Source organism: Nuphar pumila, chromosome 4 (genome assembly GCF_984573655.1).
Source record: "Nuphar pumila chromosome 4, dmNupPumi1.hap1.1, whole genome shotgun sequence".
NCBI classification, from domain to species: Eukaryota; Viridiplantae; Streptophyta; class Magnoliopsida; order Nymphaeales; family Nymphaeaceae; genus Nuphar; species Nuphar pumila.
This window is the reverse complement of record NC_143252.1, coordinates 114492955-114510814: the sequence shown is the minus strand read 5'-3', so window position 1 is coordinate 114510814 and position 17860 is coordinate 114492955. Positions and strand designations below refer to the sequence as shown.

General features: G+C 36.2%; 1 long non-coding RNA gene across 1 annotated transcript; it reads left to right on the top strand.

The window, feature by feature from the left end:
- The first annotated feature begins 12834 nt into the window (after positions 1-12834).
- LOC149840688 (uncharacterized) lies at positions 12835-14501 on the top strand. The gene is made up of 2 exons (XR_016431402.1): positions 12835-13230; positions 14288-14501. It is a non-coding gene; the product is annotated as an uncharacterized LOC149840688 (long non-coding RNA).
- Positions 14502-17860: the final 3359 nt, after the last annotated feature.

The window sequence follows — 17860 nt, the reverse complement described above, 5'->3', positions numbered from 1 at the left end:
AGGTATACCACCTCTCTCTCTCTCTCTCTCTCTCTCTCTCTCTCTCTCTCTCTCTCTCTCTCTCTCTCTCTCTCTCTCTCTCTCTCTACCAGGCAGGGGCAGAGCCCCTGCCGGCCCTTGATGGGTTGCTGCCCCTGTTATCCCTTCGGCCGGCAGAGGCGAGGCCCCCTGTTGCCTTTGGGTTTCCGACACAAGGGCTTCGCCCCTTGCCCCTTTTCATTTCCCTGTCTGACAAGGGTGTGTCCCCTTCCCCTCCTTCTTCTTCTTTCATTTTTATTATTTAGCATGCTAATATGTTGTGCCTTCGCAGCTCGCATGACGTAGCCGCACGCAGCTCGTGGCCTGAGACCTTTAGCTTGTATATTCGAGACGTGTGCAACCTCTGAAACCCCCAAGGTGAAAAAAAGTAGATACAAGAATGCTAAGCAAAATATGCATCTTTAGATCGTATATAAATGTGCATTGCAGGTGCATAGTAGAGCAAAATACATGATGCTTAATGCTAAGCATCACATGCGGCTTAAAATGCCATGTGAAAAGAAACAAGAAAAATGCAAATGCAAATGTAAATGCATACAAATCGGGTAAATACCTGTGGTTAGGGGTGGCAATCGGGTCGGGTTGGCAGGTCGACCCGGCGGGTTGGTGGGTCAGCATACCTCAACTCGAACTGTTTATTAAATGGGTCAGTTGTGGCAAACACGAACCCGACCCGTTTATTAAACGGGTAACCCGGCACGACCCACCAACCCGTTTAATAAACGGGTTGGCGGGTCGACCTGCCCGCCTAACCCATTTATTAAACGGGTCAGCTGGGTTGGCGGGTTGGCATACCCCTAACACGAACCCGACCTGTTTAATAAACGGGTTAGGCGGGTCGACCCGTTTATTAAACGGGTTAGTTTAAGCCCAACCTGAACCCGCCTAAGAGGCGAGTTGGCGGGTCATGTCAGGTTTTTCCACCCCTACCCGTGGTGAGTAAGTGATGCAAGCACATCACATGTTATTTACTTTCTTCGATGCAACACTTTCCTGCTCACATACTCACTTAGTTGTGGATCTCTAGGATTGTTTTATTGAAGTTTGGAGATCATGCTGAGCATGATTTGAATGTATAATAATAGAAGTGCTCTTATTTTTGTAGTTTGGATTTCATTCTAGTCATGATAATAATTAGCGAGATATTGAAGTGTGTTTGTTGCAGGTACATGTTTGGCATTATTGTGATATGAATGATTGAATGTATTGCAATGTTTGACATGACTATCTATGCTTGCATGAAGTTATTTTCGATTTGATTATGCATTCTATATAAAATTGTATCATGAAAACATGCTTAAATTGAATGTATCATGTTTGTGAATGTGATTTCATCTTTCTAAATATCCTTGTGATATATATATATATATATATCAAATCATTACATCCACCATCAATACATGAAAAAATTGATATTTTTTTCATCGACACATTATTATGATTCTCTTTTAACTAATGAAGATAATATCCATAATATTATAGGATAAAATGGCTGCAAACCATGAATGGATGTACCGTAGGATAGTTGATAATGAGGTATCACTTGAATATATGGATGGTGTTGACAGTTTTATTGAATTTGCAACGGTAAGTATCAGTAAAGTGGATCTCATCAGTCGAATCAGGTGACTCTGCACGATGTGTAAGAACAATCGATTTGTAGAACCTCATGGCGTTAGACATCACCTATACAGGAAGGGTTTTGTGAGTGGTTATCAGAATTTGACATTTCATGGTAAAAAAGTTTGGAACAATTTTGACGCACGGGTGGATGTGGTGCACGATAATCTATATGTGAATTTGATATTTGATATTTGATACCGCAGGACCAGAACTGGGTTCTACTATGGGTCCTAGTGATGTACCAACTGGAGTAGAGGAAGAAGCAACAAACGATGCAATTAGTAGATTTTATAACTTACTTAGAGATGTTGATGAACCACTGTGGAATGGTTGCGAGAGTCACACTATCTTGTTTACAGTTCTTCAACTACTGAATTTGAAGTCAGAGTATAATTTGAGCCAATCATGTTTTGACTGTCTGTGCTCTATTGTGAAGAGTATGTTGCCTAAAGATGAGAATTTGCCAGAAAATCTCTATTGTGCGAAGGTTATGGTCAACACTCTAGGTATGTGGTATCAAAAGATAGATATTTATCCAAATCATTGCATGTTGTATTTCAAAAATCAAGAAAATAGCAGATCATGTCTGTCATGTTAGCATCTTCAGTTCAAGCTAAAGACAAGGAGAAATGGTAGCACGAAATCAAAAGAAGTGTCATACAAGTCACTCTGCTATATTTTTCTCACCCCTAGATTATAACGACTGTATATGTCTTCGAGGACAACTAAACAAATGATATGACATGCAAATAAAGTTTGACATAATGAAGACAAGATCACACATCTTGTTGACGCGAAAGCTTGGAAGCACTTTGATCGTACTCATCAGAACTTCGCAATGGAAGTGAAAAATGTTAGACTCGGTTTATGTACAGATGAATTTAATCCATTTGGGGTAGATCAACCCCATACTCGTGTTGGTCGATATTTGTCACCCCATACAACCTTCCTCCAAGCCTGTGTATGAAGCGTCAAAATTTTTTCTTGTCTCTATTGATCCCTGGTTTGACTTCTCTCAGCCAAAATCTTGATGTATATTTAAGGCCATTGATTGATGAACTGAAAATACTGTGGGATGACAGTGTTCTCATGTACGATGCCCATAAAAAATAAAACTTCAATATGAAGGTTGTTGTTCTATGGACAATTAGTGACTTCCCTGCATATGGTATGTTATCTGGTTGGAGCACACATGAGAGGTTGGCATGTTCGTACTACATGGAGGATACAAAATCTTTTAGATTGACACATGGAAGGAAGTTGTGCTGGTTTGTTTGTCACCATCGATTTTTACCCAACAACCATCTATTCCGATGATAAAGAAATGTGTTTCGAGCAGGCATAACTGAAATAAAAGATCCACCTACATGGTTGTCTGGCATAGAGATTTTAAGACGATTGTGATACTTTTCATATGGACTGACAGATGCCCATAGTCTGACGCCCTTCCTTGGATTTGAGAATGATCATAATTGGACAAAGAAATCTATATTTTGGAAACTACCATATTGGTCGACTTTATTGATACGACCTAATTTGAATGTGATACATGTGAAAAAAATGTGTGATAATATGTTCAATACGGTAATGAATGTCAAAGAGAAAATAAAGGATAATCCGAAGGCCCGTATGGATTTAAAAGTAATATGTAAAATATCAGAATTGGAACTCTAAGAGTACAATGACAAAGTACTGAAATTAAAGGTAAGGTAAGTGCTTGGACCATATCAAGTAAAGCAGGTATGTCAGTGGTTGAGACAATTGAAATTTTCAGATGAATACATCTCTAACATTGCTCAGGCTGTGAAGATAGACGAGGGATAATTATATGGGTTGAAGAGCTATGATTGTCATGTCATTATGTAATGGTTGATTCTCCTAGCATTCCATGATATGTTAGACAAACCTATATGAGGGTATTATCTGAGTTGAGTAAATTTTTTAGAACATTGTGTGCATCGAAAGTTGTAGTAACTGAGGTAAAGAATCTTGAGGATTTTGTCATCACTACTATTTGTCAGATAGATAAGATATTTTCGCTAGCATTTTTTGATGTTATGAAACATGTGATCATACATTTTCCATATGAACTTAGAGTTGGTGGTTCTGTATAATATTAGTGGATGTACCCATTTGAAAGATATATTTTTATTTATACTTTTCTCTTTGGTGCTATTGAGAATTTATTATATTACAAGATGTATATTGTTGACAGATGCATGTTTGACCTAAAAAAAAGGTTCAGAATAAAGTAAGAGTGGAGGGTTCAATTTGTGAGGCATACACTTTAGAAGAGATTTCAAATTTCTTATCTATGTACTTTGAATCTCACATTTCAACATGTTACACTTGCCCACCTCGTAATGATGATGAAGAACAAGTTACCGTGGTCGACAAACTATGGATATTTAAACCACTTGGGCATACTTTTGGCAGTTGCCGGTCAAGACTCTTGGAAGATCGAGAGCAAGACGCAGCACAAATCTATGTTCTTTTTAATTGCTCAGTGATCGACCCCTACATCGAGTAAGTATATTTAATATGTAACACTAGGTTTTCTACGTGCGTACATGGTTTGATAATATAAATATTTATTAAGTGCAGACGATTTGATCTGGAGTTACGAAGAGAAATTCCATATCTCACTGATTCAGAAGTACAGAAAGAACATGAAAATAAGTTTGGGGCATAGTTCAAAGAGTTAGTAAGGATGATGACATGCATTCTTTTCGTATAAACAACAATATGTTACTTAATAGGTCATGATTACAATCATTATTTATGCTTGCAGGTCCACCATAGTGATGTTAATGATCAAGGAATATGCAATTTACAAAATGGTCTAACCAAAGTTGTGCAATATTACAACGGGTATATCATAAATGATTATCGATTTCATACAAAAGACTACGGTATAAACAAGTCAGCGATAAATAGTTGTGTGCGTATCAAGGGTAACAATTACGGTGAAAATAAACTTGACTACTATGATGTTATTGAAGAAATAATGAAGTTCACTTAAGCATAAATAGCACGGTAACTTTATTCAAGTGTCATTGGTTTGATTCCATAATAACAAGAGTCGACAAAGCCTCAGGCATTATAAAGGTGAATCATAAATCAAGGTTTAAAACATATAAACTATTCATATTAGCATCGCAAGTTCAACAAGTTTATTATATTTTATATCTGAATACAAGGAAGTCAGATAGAAATGAATGGTGGTCGGTTTGCAAGGTGAAGTCTAAATTATACCCCGAGTATGATCAGTTACAGAAAGATAAGATTGTTGAAGATGGTGATTACTATCAATCAGATGATATGTATGACTTCTCTTATGGTCACGATGTCACACATGGTTTGCATGTCACATCTTCATTGTCCAATGACACACATATGAAAGAATGTGATTCAAATGATATACCAAGTGGATGAGCGTTGAATGAAGAAGAAGACGAAGATGATGAAGAGGAGGAGGAGGAAGACGAAGAATATGAAAGTCAAACAAGTGATGATGAAGCATACTCGAGCTAGTGAAATACATCTTGTAATACATACCACATCACTTTTTCATATGCTCTTATGTTTGTATTACGTAGACCATGCTAGTCATGGTTGTAGTTAGCGGGATATTGGAGTGTGTTTGCTGCAGGTAGATGTTTAACATTGTTGTGATATGAATGATTTAAATATATTGCCATATTTGATGTGACTATATGCATGCTTGCATGAAGTTGTTTTTTATTTGATTATGTATCCATGTTCATGGAATTGCATATCATGTTACATTTCATGCATACTTAGCATATACATGCATAGTTATAAAACTGATTCATGTCGGACCTTTAAATATTTACATTTCATGCATATGCCATATCCATGCTAAGATCAAGAGTTATGTAACTGATCCCAATAACATTTTTATTTGTTAGAATATGGTTCGTGGAGGTCACAGTGGTCGAGCACCCAATGGTCGAAGACTAAGTGGAGGTTGTGGGACATCATTAGGTAGATATCTTTGTGTTATATTTAAATATAGGAATTCATTATGTTTTTACTTATATGTTGATGTAAAAATTGTTACTTATTAATTGTCTTTATAGGATTCTAGCTCAGTGATAGTCAGTCTCAACCTTCGTCTTCACGTAATGCTTCAATATGTATATCATTTAAATAATTGTATAATTGATTAGTTTATATGTGCATTGTGTGAATTTCTAACTCATTGTTCTATAGATAATTTTTTGCCTGCACATGACCCACTTACACCAGCTACTCATACACATCACGAGACAACGCTGGATGCAGAGTCTTCTCAGTCTGACACACGATGACTCATCCAAATCCTATATATCGATAGACGACCATAAGTATTACATTGTCACTTATCCAATACTTATCTTATTAATAGTATATATCAATAGTTGATTGTTAATGCGCATAAATTTATGTGCAGTGCGAGGTTTGAGCCATAAGAAGTAATACGAGAAATTAGAAAGTCACTAGTTCAGCATCTACCAAGATCGGTCGCTCAATAGAAAGAGTACCTGAAGGAGGTGTTGAAAAGATTATAGTCATTATTCATGGTATATAATCGTTTATCATAGCTAATGTGCTTCATATTTAATTTTTTGTTATAGTCATGTGCACTAACTTTCTGAAATTATTTATAGGTTTCGAATTGCTTCACGATTACAAAGCAGGAGCAATATACGAGGCTAGTGCGGCAGAAGGTTGTTGTCAGTCGATTTGCCGACATGCTACACAATATGAAGATTGCAGCAATAAAAGCAGCTGGTGAAATAGATGATCCAATGTAGTGGAAGGGCCATGACCCTTCTACTATCAGGACAGATTATTGGGATGCAATGTGCAATAAGTGGGCGAGTCATGAATTTTGAAACTGCTCAGCAAAGGCTGCACAAAACTGAGCAAAGATGCCCAATGTCCATCTACACACAGGTGGTTCTAGGACTTTTGGGAGCCACCAGAAGAAAATGATAACTCATCAATATATATATATATATATATATATATATAATCAAATTTATAAGTATTTCTGTATACTTTTTAATTAATTTTTTTATCATTTAACCTTGCAGAAAGCCGAAAAAGGAGGCATTGTGTCTTACAAGAATGTGTTTGTAGAAACACATAAATGTAAGAGCACGAGCGAGTTTATATCAGAGAATGCGAGAGCAACAACGATATGTATTTATTGTATTAATAAATATTATAATATACAAGTTACCATGAATTATATTCTCACAAATATTGTAATTCTTAATTATTAATTCATGCTGTAATCATTACTTTGTAGGAGTCATACAAGCAACAGATGGTAGAGTGACATGGTGATGACTCCACTCAGCATCCGTCTTTTAATCCTACAGCATGGGTGACTGCAACCGGTGAACCCCAAAAGGGTCATGTGTTCGGGTTTGGGAGCAATATGAACACCACACCAGTCGTTGCCTCCTACAACCAGGGCTCTCAGAGTTCTCCCAGCAACATCAACTCTCATCGTCTGATTGACCCTGCTGTTTCTTGGGATGGTGTCCACCAGCTTTTTCAAGACACAATGCGTGACTTTTTACATGAAGTCATTCCCAACCTTGTCCATAATGAGTTGTGCAACTTTTTTTGAGACAAGGGAACTTCGTCTATATTCAACATGAGCTTTGGTGCCCGTCAGGTATAAAGTTTCATGTCATTTGTTTCATGTCGTTAGATTTCAAGCTAGTATATGCATGATTGAATACATATATGAATGATTGAATCACTATGTATTTTTATTGCTTGCATTAGAACACATATAAGCATGATTTCATCACTATGAAAGTTTTTTTACTGTCTTATAACACATATATGCATGATTGAATTACTATAAAAGTTTTTTGACAAACTTAGAATATATATAAGCTTGATTTCATCACTATGAAAGTTTTTTTACTGTATTATAACACATATATGCATGATTGAATCACTATAAAAGTTTTTGACAACATTAGAACACATATAAACATGATTTCATCACTAAAAAAGTTTTTTGACTGCCTTATAACACATATATGCATGATTGAATTACTATGAAAGTTTTTTAACAACCTTAGAACACATATAAACATGATTTCAACACTATGAATATTTTTTGACTACCTTATAACACATATATGCATGATTGAATTACTATGAAAGTTTTTTGACAACCTTAGAACATATATAAGCATGATTTCATCACTACAAATGTTTTTTTACTGTCTTATAACACATATATGCATGATTGAATCACTACGAAAGTTTTTTGACAACCTTAGAACACATATAAGCATGATTTCATCACTATGAAAGTTTTTTGACTGCCTTATAACACATATATACATGATTGAATCATTATGAAAGTTTTTTGACAACCTTAAAACACATATAAGCATGATTTTATCACTATGAATGTTTTTTTACTGCCTTATAACACAAATATGCATGATTGAATTACTATAAAAGTTTTTTGACAACCTTAGAACACATATAAACATGACTTCATCACTATGAAAGTTTTTTTACTATCTTATAACATATATATGCATGATTGAATTACTATAAAAGTTTTTGACAACCTTAGAACACATATAAGCATGATTTCATCACTATGAAGGTTTTTTGACTGCCTTATAGCACATATATGCATGATTAAGTCACTATAAAAGTTTTTGACAACCTTAGAATACATATAAGCATGATTTCATCACTATGAAAGTTTTTTTATTACCTTATAACACATATATGCATGATTGAATTACTATGAAAGATTTTTGACAACCTTAGAACACATAAGCATGATTTAATCACTATGAACATTTTTTGACGGCCTTACAACACATATATGCATGATTGAATTACTATGAAAGTTTTTTGACAACCTTAGAACACATATAAGCATGATTTCATTACTATGATTTTTTTTACTGCCTTATAACACATATATGCATGATTTCATCAGTATGAAAGTTTTTTGACAACCTCTGAATACATATAAGTATGATTTCATCACTATGAAAGTTTTTTGACTGCCTTATAACACATATATGCATGATTGTGATACATAACACATTTATTTGACACCCTTATAAACCATATATGCATGCTTGAATCACTATGACATTTTTTTGATAACTTTAGAACACATATCTGTATGATTGAATCACTATGATTTTTTTTATCAGCCTTAGAACACATATCTGAATTATGTTAATGTCCTTCACTTTATTGCTAGTCTATGTGTCATTCAGCCATGTTATTTTGATTGCCTTAGATTAGGTGCATTGCATATAATTTATTTCATTATATTTTGTTTATCAATACTAATATTTTGATTCTCTTGTAGGATGCTGGAGATGATCATCGTAGAGGAGCTGATGGAGGCATAGATGAAGGAACAGATCGAGACAATGAAGAGGATGATGCTCTGAATCTTGGCGATGATTAGATTCATGTGTTGAATTTATTTCATGTACTTGTTGTTTCAAATGAAACTCTTTGTATATGTTCACTTGTAACTAATTAGAACTTGGCGAAGATTATAGTGGGTTGTTAAATTTGTTTCACTTATAACTTGTGTTAAATTTGTTTCACCTGCTTTGTATATGTATTTTTTATGTGTACTTTATTTTTTATACACAGGTTATATAAATTATATAACGAGAAATTTTTTCTCGATATTTATATTTCAAATAATTTTTTTTAAAATTTTATGACGGATTAGCGACGGATATTATCCGTCGCTAATATTCGTCATGAATTTAGCAACAGATTAGAGATGAATATTTATCTGTCTCAAAAAATGAATCAACGATATTTTGTGACGGAATGTAATCCATCACGAATTCGTCGATAAATTGGTGACAGAACTTAACAACGAAAATGTATCTATCATTAAATTTTAGAGACAGATTATTGATAGATATGTATCTATCACAAAACCAAATCAGTCCTTATTTAGTGACAGATTAGCGACAGATCATGACATTCGCTAATCCATCATGAATTAAAGACGGAAGTAGCGATAGATCAGTTCTATCGCTAATTAGCAACCAAGAAATTTCGACGGATGCTATCCATCGCTAAGCCATCACCAATTCGTCGCTAAACGGATTAGCGATGAATTATCGTCGGATAGCGTCCGTTACTAAACTGCAGAATTCTTGTAGTGATTGGAACTCGAGTCTTGTATAAAATTTCATAAACTATACCCGGGTCCATGTATTAATCAGACCTTCGGGTCCAAACCCGGGTCTTAATCAGGTCTTCTTATTTATCGCCATACCCGGACCCTATAGGGTTTGGTTCGAGTTGGTTCCGGGTAAACCCGATCCATTGACACCCCTAATTATGTAACAAGATTCATAGATGACTTGCCAATAGTGATCAGGGTGCTGATGACCTATTGTTTTTTTTTTATTTCAATCAGGATGGTTTGAAAAGGTTGTGATAGACAATGAAGTTATTATGAAGCAGATCATTTTACATTGTACAATATGATCAGTTATATTCAATCCCCACCATACATCTCACTTGAAAACTGCAAGAGTGGGCCCACACACATCTTCATCAAATGAGATATGCGGTTGGCAGGGATTAAATATTAGTGATGAATCCCATGACATTGATTTCTTATCTTTCTAAGTGATAATGACTAGAATTTTAAGCCCGCATCAGATCCAAATCCAACTAACTTCCTGCCCCTTTGGGATCACGATTTACACATAAAACAACATTAAGGGATTAGATAATCACCGAGCTTCCTTTTAGATCTTTACTTTTATTGAAAGACATGAGTGTCAGCTTGCTTCTTAGAGGTGAAAAATCAAACCAACCGATAATAGCATTGTTACAACCAATGTTGTCAGTATCGGTGTCGACCCTGTATCGTTTGGCCAACCATTTAGGTGAATCAGCCATACCTATACTCAAGTGAACCGTTCTGAATCAGCCAAAAAATAATTAAAAAATTTTAGGTGTCAATCAAAATGTGCACACACAGCAAAACAATCAATATTACCAAAATATGCTTCTCAAAATACCAATGAGATGCAGCCTATAGCACAAACGATGTATGAGCAGCAATACTAACTCAAATTCATCACAATCATAACTTGGTGCAATATAAGCACCCAAATCAATTCTGCATAAAAAACATGCATAATAACCGCAAAAGAGTGCAAGATGACCCACAAATACAGACTAGACTGTAGGATTTTCACATGAAGGGCAGGATAACACAATGTGTAGTCATATAAGTCCAACTGCAACGATCAAACAAAATTCCAAAAAACAAGTTACCGCCCCTATATGACCCTCCAAAGTTCCTCAAAACTCGTCCAAAAATGAGATAATCCTTGTTGTGAGATGCCAGAGCATTTCGACCTCTACACCAATATATATATATATATATATATATATATATATATATATATATATATATATATAGAGAGAGAGAGAGAGAGAGAGAGAGAGAGGGGGGGGCTGGACCCCAAAGGTAGGCGTATTTTGAGGGTCTCGTACACCTCTCTTTTTTATAACCTTTTTCATTTAAAAATTTGACGAAAACTTAGCACTTAACAAACATGTTAAGTGCCACATGGCATTCATCCGAAAACTACAATGGTCGGTTGGGATTTTTGCATGAGCAAAAGGCTCATGTTCAGCATGACCTGATCTGCTTCCATTGAGTGGAGCTTAATTTTCGTAAAAAATACATTGTCTCAAAGCTAGAAGCAATGGTAATTTTATCTTGAAGGCCAGCGCTTTGAAGCCAAACACTCCAACTACTAATTCTACACTACTGGGAACAAAAATCCTCCCGATCCTTTTGCGAGTCTAACCCAGTTGAACACATGTTCATCTTTTGCTATCCGAGCTTATTTTACTAGTCTTAATGAGTTCTTCACGAGCCAAACCACAGGTTGCTCAGCTTATCTCGTTTCTCAACCCTAGAATGGGGCACCCAAATTCTTGTTTCCTACCAACTATATATATATATATATATATATATATATATATATATTCACTAAAATATGAGAACTGAAATATGGGAATAGAATATGAGAATTAGTAATATGGGCATTTTCAACACTTTTTTTGCAAAATCCAACCATGTGGATGTGCTTGGCATGGTGAATTTGTTAAGAATCAATTATTGGTTCATATATTTTTAATGAAAAAATGAGATTTTTGAATGTTTGAATATTTATGAAGATTATGAGCGATTGATTTTAAAGCCTTAAAAAAATTTATTTATGCATCAAAATCGGATGATTCAAAGGCGCTTCAAGAAAAAAGAACAAAAAAATCTATAAGAATTGTGGTTCACACATTAGTTCTCAGTTCTCATATTCTAGTGATTATATATATATATATATATATATATATATATATATATATATATATATATATATATATATATACTGGTTGGTAAAAACCGTATAAAAAGTACTAGAGAAGTTCAAAAACCCATTTAGCATGTGGTTTAGCACCGACCCATTATCACCAAATGGGTTTAGCAGGGACCCATTACTCAAGTAATGGGTTGGTGTTAAACAGCTTGCTAAATAGGTTTTCAGGTTTATTTTATTTTTAAATTTTAACCGTACAAATGTGTTTATAGGAATCAGCTCTTAAACATTTGATTCCTACACACGGTTTAGTACCAAATGGGTTTAGCATCGACCCATTACTCTTGCTATATATATATATATATATATATATATATATATATATATATATATATATATATATATATATATATATATATATATATATAGAGAGAGAGAGAGAGAGAGAGAGAGCCTAACTATAGGCATCAACATTGCGAAAAATAGGTTCAACCCACACTGAAACTGCCGGGAAAGAGAGAGATGACATGGGCGATATGACGTGGGGTTACAAATGAATCGTCGTTTACACAAGATTATTCGGAATGAAATTGGTGGCTGTGAACAACTGAAGGAGTGAAGGGCAGTGAATTGTACACCCGTGACTCTGTGCATGTCAGCCTCCCTCCCTCTCCACCACAACCCACTAAAAGCCAAAACCTACTGCACTCACGGGCCTAAACATAAAATCCCATCCCCACCTCTCCCTTTCATTATTTAAAGCCACGTCGAGGCCACCCATTGAGCAGAGCCAGTGTGGGAGTGGGTGCAGCACACAGTCTCAACTCATCAGCAATGGAGGCCGCCAAGGTGTTGGTTATCATGGTTCTGCTGGTGGCAGTGACCCTGAGTGCTGCAGCTGGGTTCGGTCTGGGACCTCTAGGAGGAACCCAGCCTGCAGCAGGCCTCTGCAACATGAGCCAAGATGGGCTCATGGCTTGCAAGCCATGGGTCAGTGGTCCAGAATCCCCGGTAGCAGACCCATCTGCAGCCTGCTGCGCCGCTCTCGCTGCAGCGGACATGGTCTGCCTCTGCTCGTACCGCAACTCCATGATGCTGCCTGCTCTTGGGATCGACCCCAAGCTGGCCATGCAGCTCCCTAAAAAGTGCAACATCATCTCACCACCTCAATGCTAAGGTGCCAATTCCTCTGCATTTCTGCTGCATTTTTTGCTAAGTTTTATGTATTTTGACACCTACCACAAGATGAAGAGGAAGGATAGGTGCAATGTAATTGCACACCTTTAGTGTGCTGCTGCACCGAATCACCCTCTATCTTTTGGGATACAGTCTGTCAGAGATGGGGCCCATCAGCAGATAGTGGGTGATGTCCTGCAGCACACCAAAACTGTGCAATCACATTGCACCTGATCTGACCTCCAAGATGAATGCCTCTGAGAATTTTTTTATGCTGCGTCAATTCGTTCATTTTTTATGCTTTAGAGTTTAGATGTCATTACATTCATCCATAAGATGAATGACTAAATTTTTGTGGGACCCATATGTGTTGTAAACTATCCAATGTTTGGGTTACCGTTCATCACAAGAATGAACGACATCCAAGGCACCTCCAAAGGTCTGACTTAGTCATGTCTGATCACATAATCCATTACATCAATCCTAAAGAGTGCTTGCCTAAAACAACTGAGAATATTGCGGGGCCCACATTTAACAGCCAACCTGCCCATAGTCTCCTAGCAAGCCAATCCACATGTGGATCACCACTAGGGGTGTCAATGGGACGGGTTTACCCGGACCGGACCCCTACCAAACCCTATAGGGTCTGGGTATGGTGATAAATAAGAAGACCCAATTAAGACCTGGGTCAGGACCATGGTTCCGGGTATAGTTTGTAAAATTTTATATATACTATACCCGTGCCCGACCCGAGTTCCTATTAAGACTCTCAATTTTTCAATGTAAAAAGGATAAAAAATATTATTTTATGAGGTATGGCCCGGGTCTGGTTCATGTAGTTTTTATTGGGTCTGGGTATACTTTCTCTTATGGTGGGTCCAATTAGACTTCAGTCCGGACCTGATAATCGGGGTCAGGTTTGGCCAAACCAGACCCGTTGACACCCCTAATCAGCACAGTTGGAGCAGAAATATAGGCCAAATTAAACTTGAATGAGACATATTTTGCAATTAACAAGAGCTTATTTAATAATTTCACTTTATTTTATTTTGTTGCAGTGTATTACCATCAAGTGTGGAAGAGTGGTTATAACGCATGGCTCAGCGACTGGAGAGAGTAATAGGTGTAGAGAGATGAACTAGTTCATCTCCTTAGGACTTTATTGTACTTTTCCCTTGGGCTGTTTCATGTTATCTAAGATCAGACTTAGTTTGGTGGTTTTAGATTGTCATGTATAATCTGTGAAATGGAAAATGTATGTTGATCCTTCCATAGTCTTTTTTCACATTTTTTGTTTGGATTTGAACCTTTGAGTACTGACCCACGTCGTTGGGATAAGGCATGATGATCTGGACCTCCGAGTAATGCTTAATCCATCATTTCACGGTAATGCAATTAGGGGTGGGCATTGGGCATGGGCAGTCTCGCCTGGGCCAGTTTAGAGCTAGGCCTTCCGGGCTTTAAGTGCGGCCTAACCCCGAGATGGCTTGGCCCGGTTCTTAATGGGCTTTGGTTTGAAAATCAGCTCATTGGCCCAACCGGTCAATGTAAAGCGGGCCCAGCCCGGCCCAAATCCATTTGTAAATAGTAATAATTAATAAGTTTTCAACTTTCCATGCACCCAATTAATCGTCTTTTTAGTTTTCATAAAATTAATGTTAACTCATTAGGTAAATAATAATACTTACCAAGTTATTATGCAATAGTTAATTTTTTATTTTATTATTATTAAAAAATTATTAAATAACTCAGGTCCGTTAGCCCAGCGCATGTATATAACAGGTCAGGTTTTGGTTCGGTACCTAACTGGCTCGGGCCTAAAACCTTGGCCCAAACCCGGACCATGGGAGGTTGGCTTGGCCCATGGAGCTGCCCGGCCCGTTGCCCACCCCTAAATGCAATTGGATCACGGAAGACGCACACAAATATGTATGCACGCACGCCTACACACAAAAAAAAAAATAGAGGTTTTTGTTCCTTTTTTTTGTTGTCAAAGTTTTACTAGAAAAATGTGTTTTAAAGAGTTATATGCAAACAACAAGGCTAATCAGTCCATGTTAGACACGTTTGGAATAAAAAAAGGTCAGTAAACAGAAAGCCATATAAAAAAAGGATCGTATCCTCTGACATATGATAGAGAGGATATATCTCATGTCAATCCTAGCTGTCAACTTGATGCACTTGGACGGCTAGGATCAGTCCGTAGCTAGGTCAAAATATAGACTAATGTTCCTATCATATGTCAGATGATGGGATCCATACTCGGCCAGATTAACAAATCAAGGTCCCTTGTCACAAAATTTGTTATTTTCGAGTGCCAAAAGGTTCAAATACAGATCGTCCCTTGTCACAACTGTTCAAGAAGACCATTGAAGCCGGAACAAAAGAGTAGCACCTTTTAGGGAATATGGGTCAGGCAGGGCCCATCCTAACTCGTGCCCACCTATCACAAGGGGCTGGCAATGCCTGCCCGACTCAAGGACAACCCTCTGTGAAGCTCCACCGCTCACCCCGCAAGGATATTCGTGTATCTCTGCCTTCTGCGAAGCTCCACCGCTCTGCTCCACCATTCATCTTCCTTTAGTGCTAGATTCATTAAGTGTATGTATGAAAAAATAATAGAATTAATGTAATTGAAAAAATAATATGTGAATATTAAATTTATTGAGGCTTATAATGAGAGGGTAAGCTATTAGACTCTGCGAAATCAAGTTTTTGAGCACTTAAGGTTAAGTTTCCTCAACTACGAAGATAAAGGAAGCCTCCAAATTAGACTGATTAACGAACTCATGAGTGAAGTATAATGCATCAGGTTGAAGGTATTGGAAGCTCTCTCTCAATTAGGTCATCCCTTACCCGGTATTGGTGAAAGGTGTCCGATTAAGGTTAAGCAGGTTAAGCCTGTGTTAGTACCCACGGGGCTAAGAAGTGAAACCCTAAGTATATGTGCATTTATAAAGTCATGGTATGCATCACGTAAAAAAACATCCTTAAATAAAATCAATTAAAGTCAATTCATGCATGAAAAGGCTATTAATTCTTTATCGGTAAATGCTTGTATTATTTACTTGCTTATGCATAAAATTGCTAATTATTTATGAATGTTATACTTGTTATACTTGTTATGCAGTTGTAATATCATGCATACTGGAAATGAATACTTGCTTGAATTAGTATGTAAATTTATTGAAATATGTTCATGTATACTGGTTTTGGTTTACCTGTGTTGATATTCTCTATCAAACTTTTATGAGTATGACCCGTTTTATGGGTTTTCAGGTGAAATATGATGTATAGCTGCAGAGCGGATGCAAGATGTTGAGACGACATCGATAGTCAGTATTTTCCTTTTTTGGGGATAGTTTTGAAAAAACATTTATAGTTATTTTGGATTGAAAATACTCTGATATGAATTTTAAATTATTAGAACTAAATTTAATTTTAATAGTGAATGTTATTCGCATTTTAATTCAGTCATGATGATTGTTTGCTCTGCAACACAGTCAAAATGTTTAACCCAAAGAAAAAAAGTTATTTTCCTTGATTTTAAAAGAAAAAAATTCATGAATTTTTTTTTTCGTGTTAAAAAATTGGAGTGTTACAATTATTATATATATAATACTCAGGTCAGATTGGATACCCAGCAAAAATCATGACCCATACCCAATCTGCATATTGTTTGTGTCGATCAAGATATTATTCAGGTTGACACTTTTCATACCCATAACCTAGAATTTAGGTTTAGGTTGAGTCGGGTACCCAATATAAACTGGAATCATTGACAACCCTTCTTATTACCACCTACCAAGGCATTCTATAGAAAGAAGGGTGCTTCCATGATTTACATATTACTAGTGGCAGAGGCAGGAATTTAAACTAGGGTGGACACAAACACAAAGTAGCTTAAAATTATGTTAGAATATTACCGTCCATGTGTCTAGGGTTTGATTCATCCATGCGGATAACATTTACAAATATACAATATGGGTTGGATAACATGCATTCACTCAATAAATTTTAAAAAAAAGGATTAAAATACAAAATCTCTAAAATCTAAAGTGTATAAAAATTTTTGGATTTATCATCATTCACTCAATAAATTACAAAAATAGGGATTAAAATACAAGATCCCTAAAATCTAAAGCATATTAAAAAAATTATAGGATTTAACATCATTTAATCAATAAATTATAAAAATAAGGATTAAAATAGAAAATTCCTAAATTCTAAAGCATACAAAAAATTTCAGATTTAGAATCATTCACTCAATAAATTACAAAAATAAGGATTAAAATACAGAATCCCTAAAATCTAAAGTTTAACCGAAAAAATCCTTAACCCTAAAATCAGACATGAATTCACATAAGAAATCCACTAAAATACAAAAAACCAAAAATCTAAGCAATAAATAAAAAACTAAAAACACTAATCCCAAACTCTAATAGAGAGAAAGAGAGAGAACCTTGATGTGGGATGTGGGCATGCCAGAGAGAGGACATCAACACCAGAGTGGGGGAGAGGGCGAAGCAGAGCAGTGGAGCCTCACAAGGGTGGAGATATGCAAACATCCTCGCAAAGGACAGAACCTTGCAAAAGGCTTAGGGTCAAAGAGAGAGATATTTTGGGCGCAG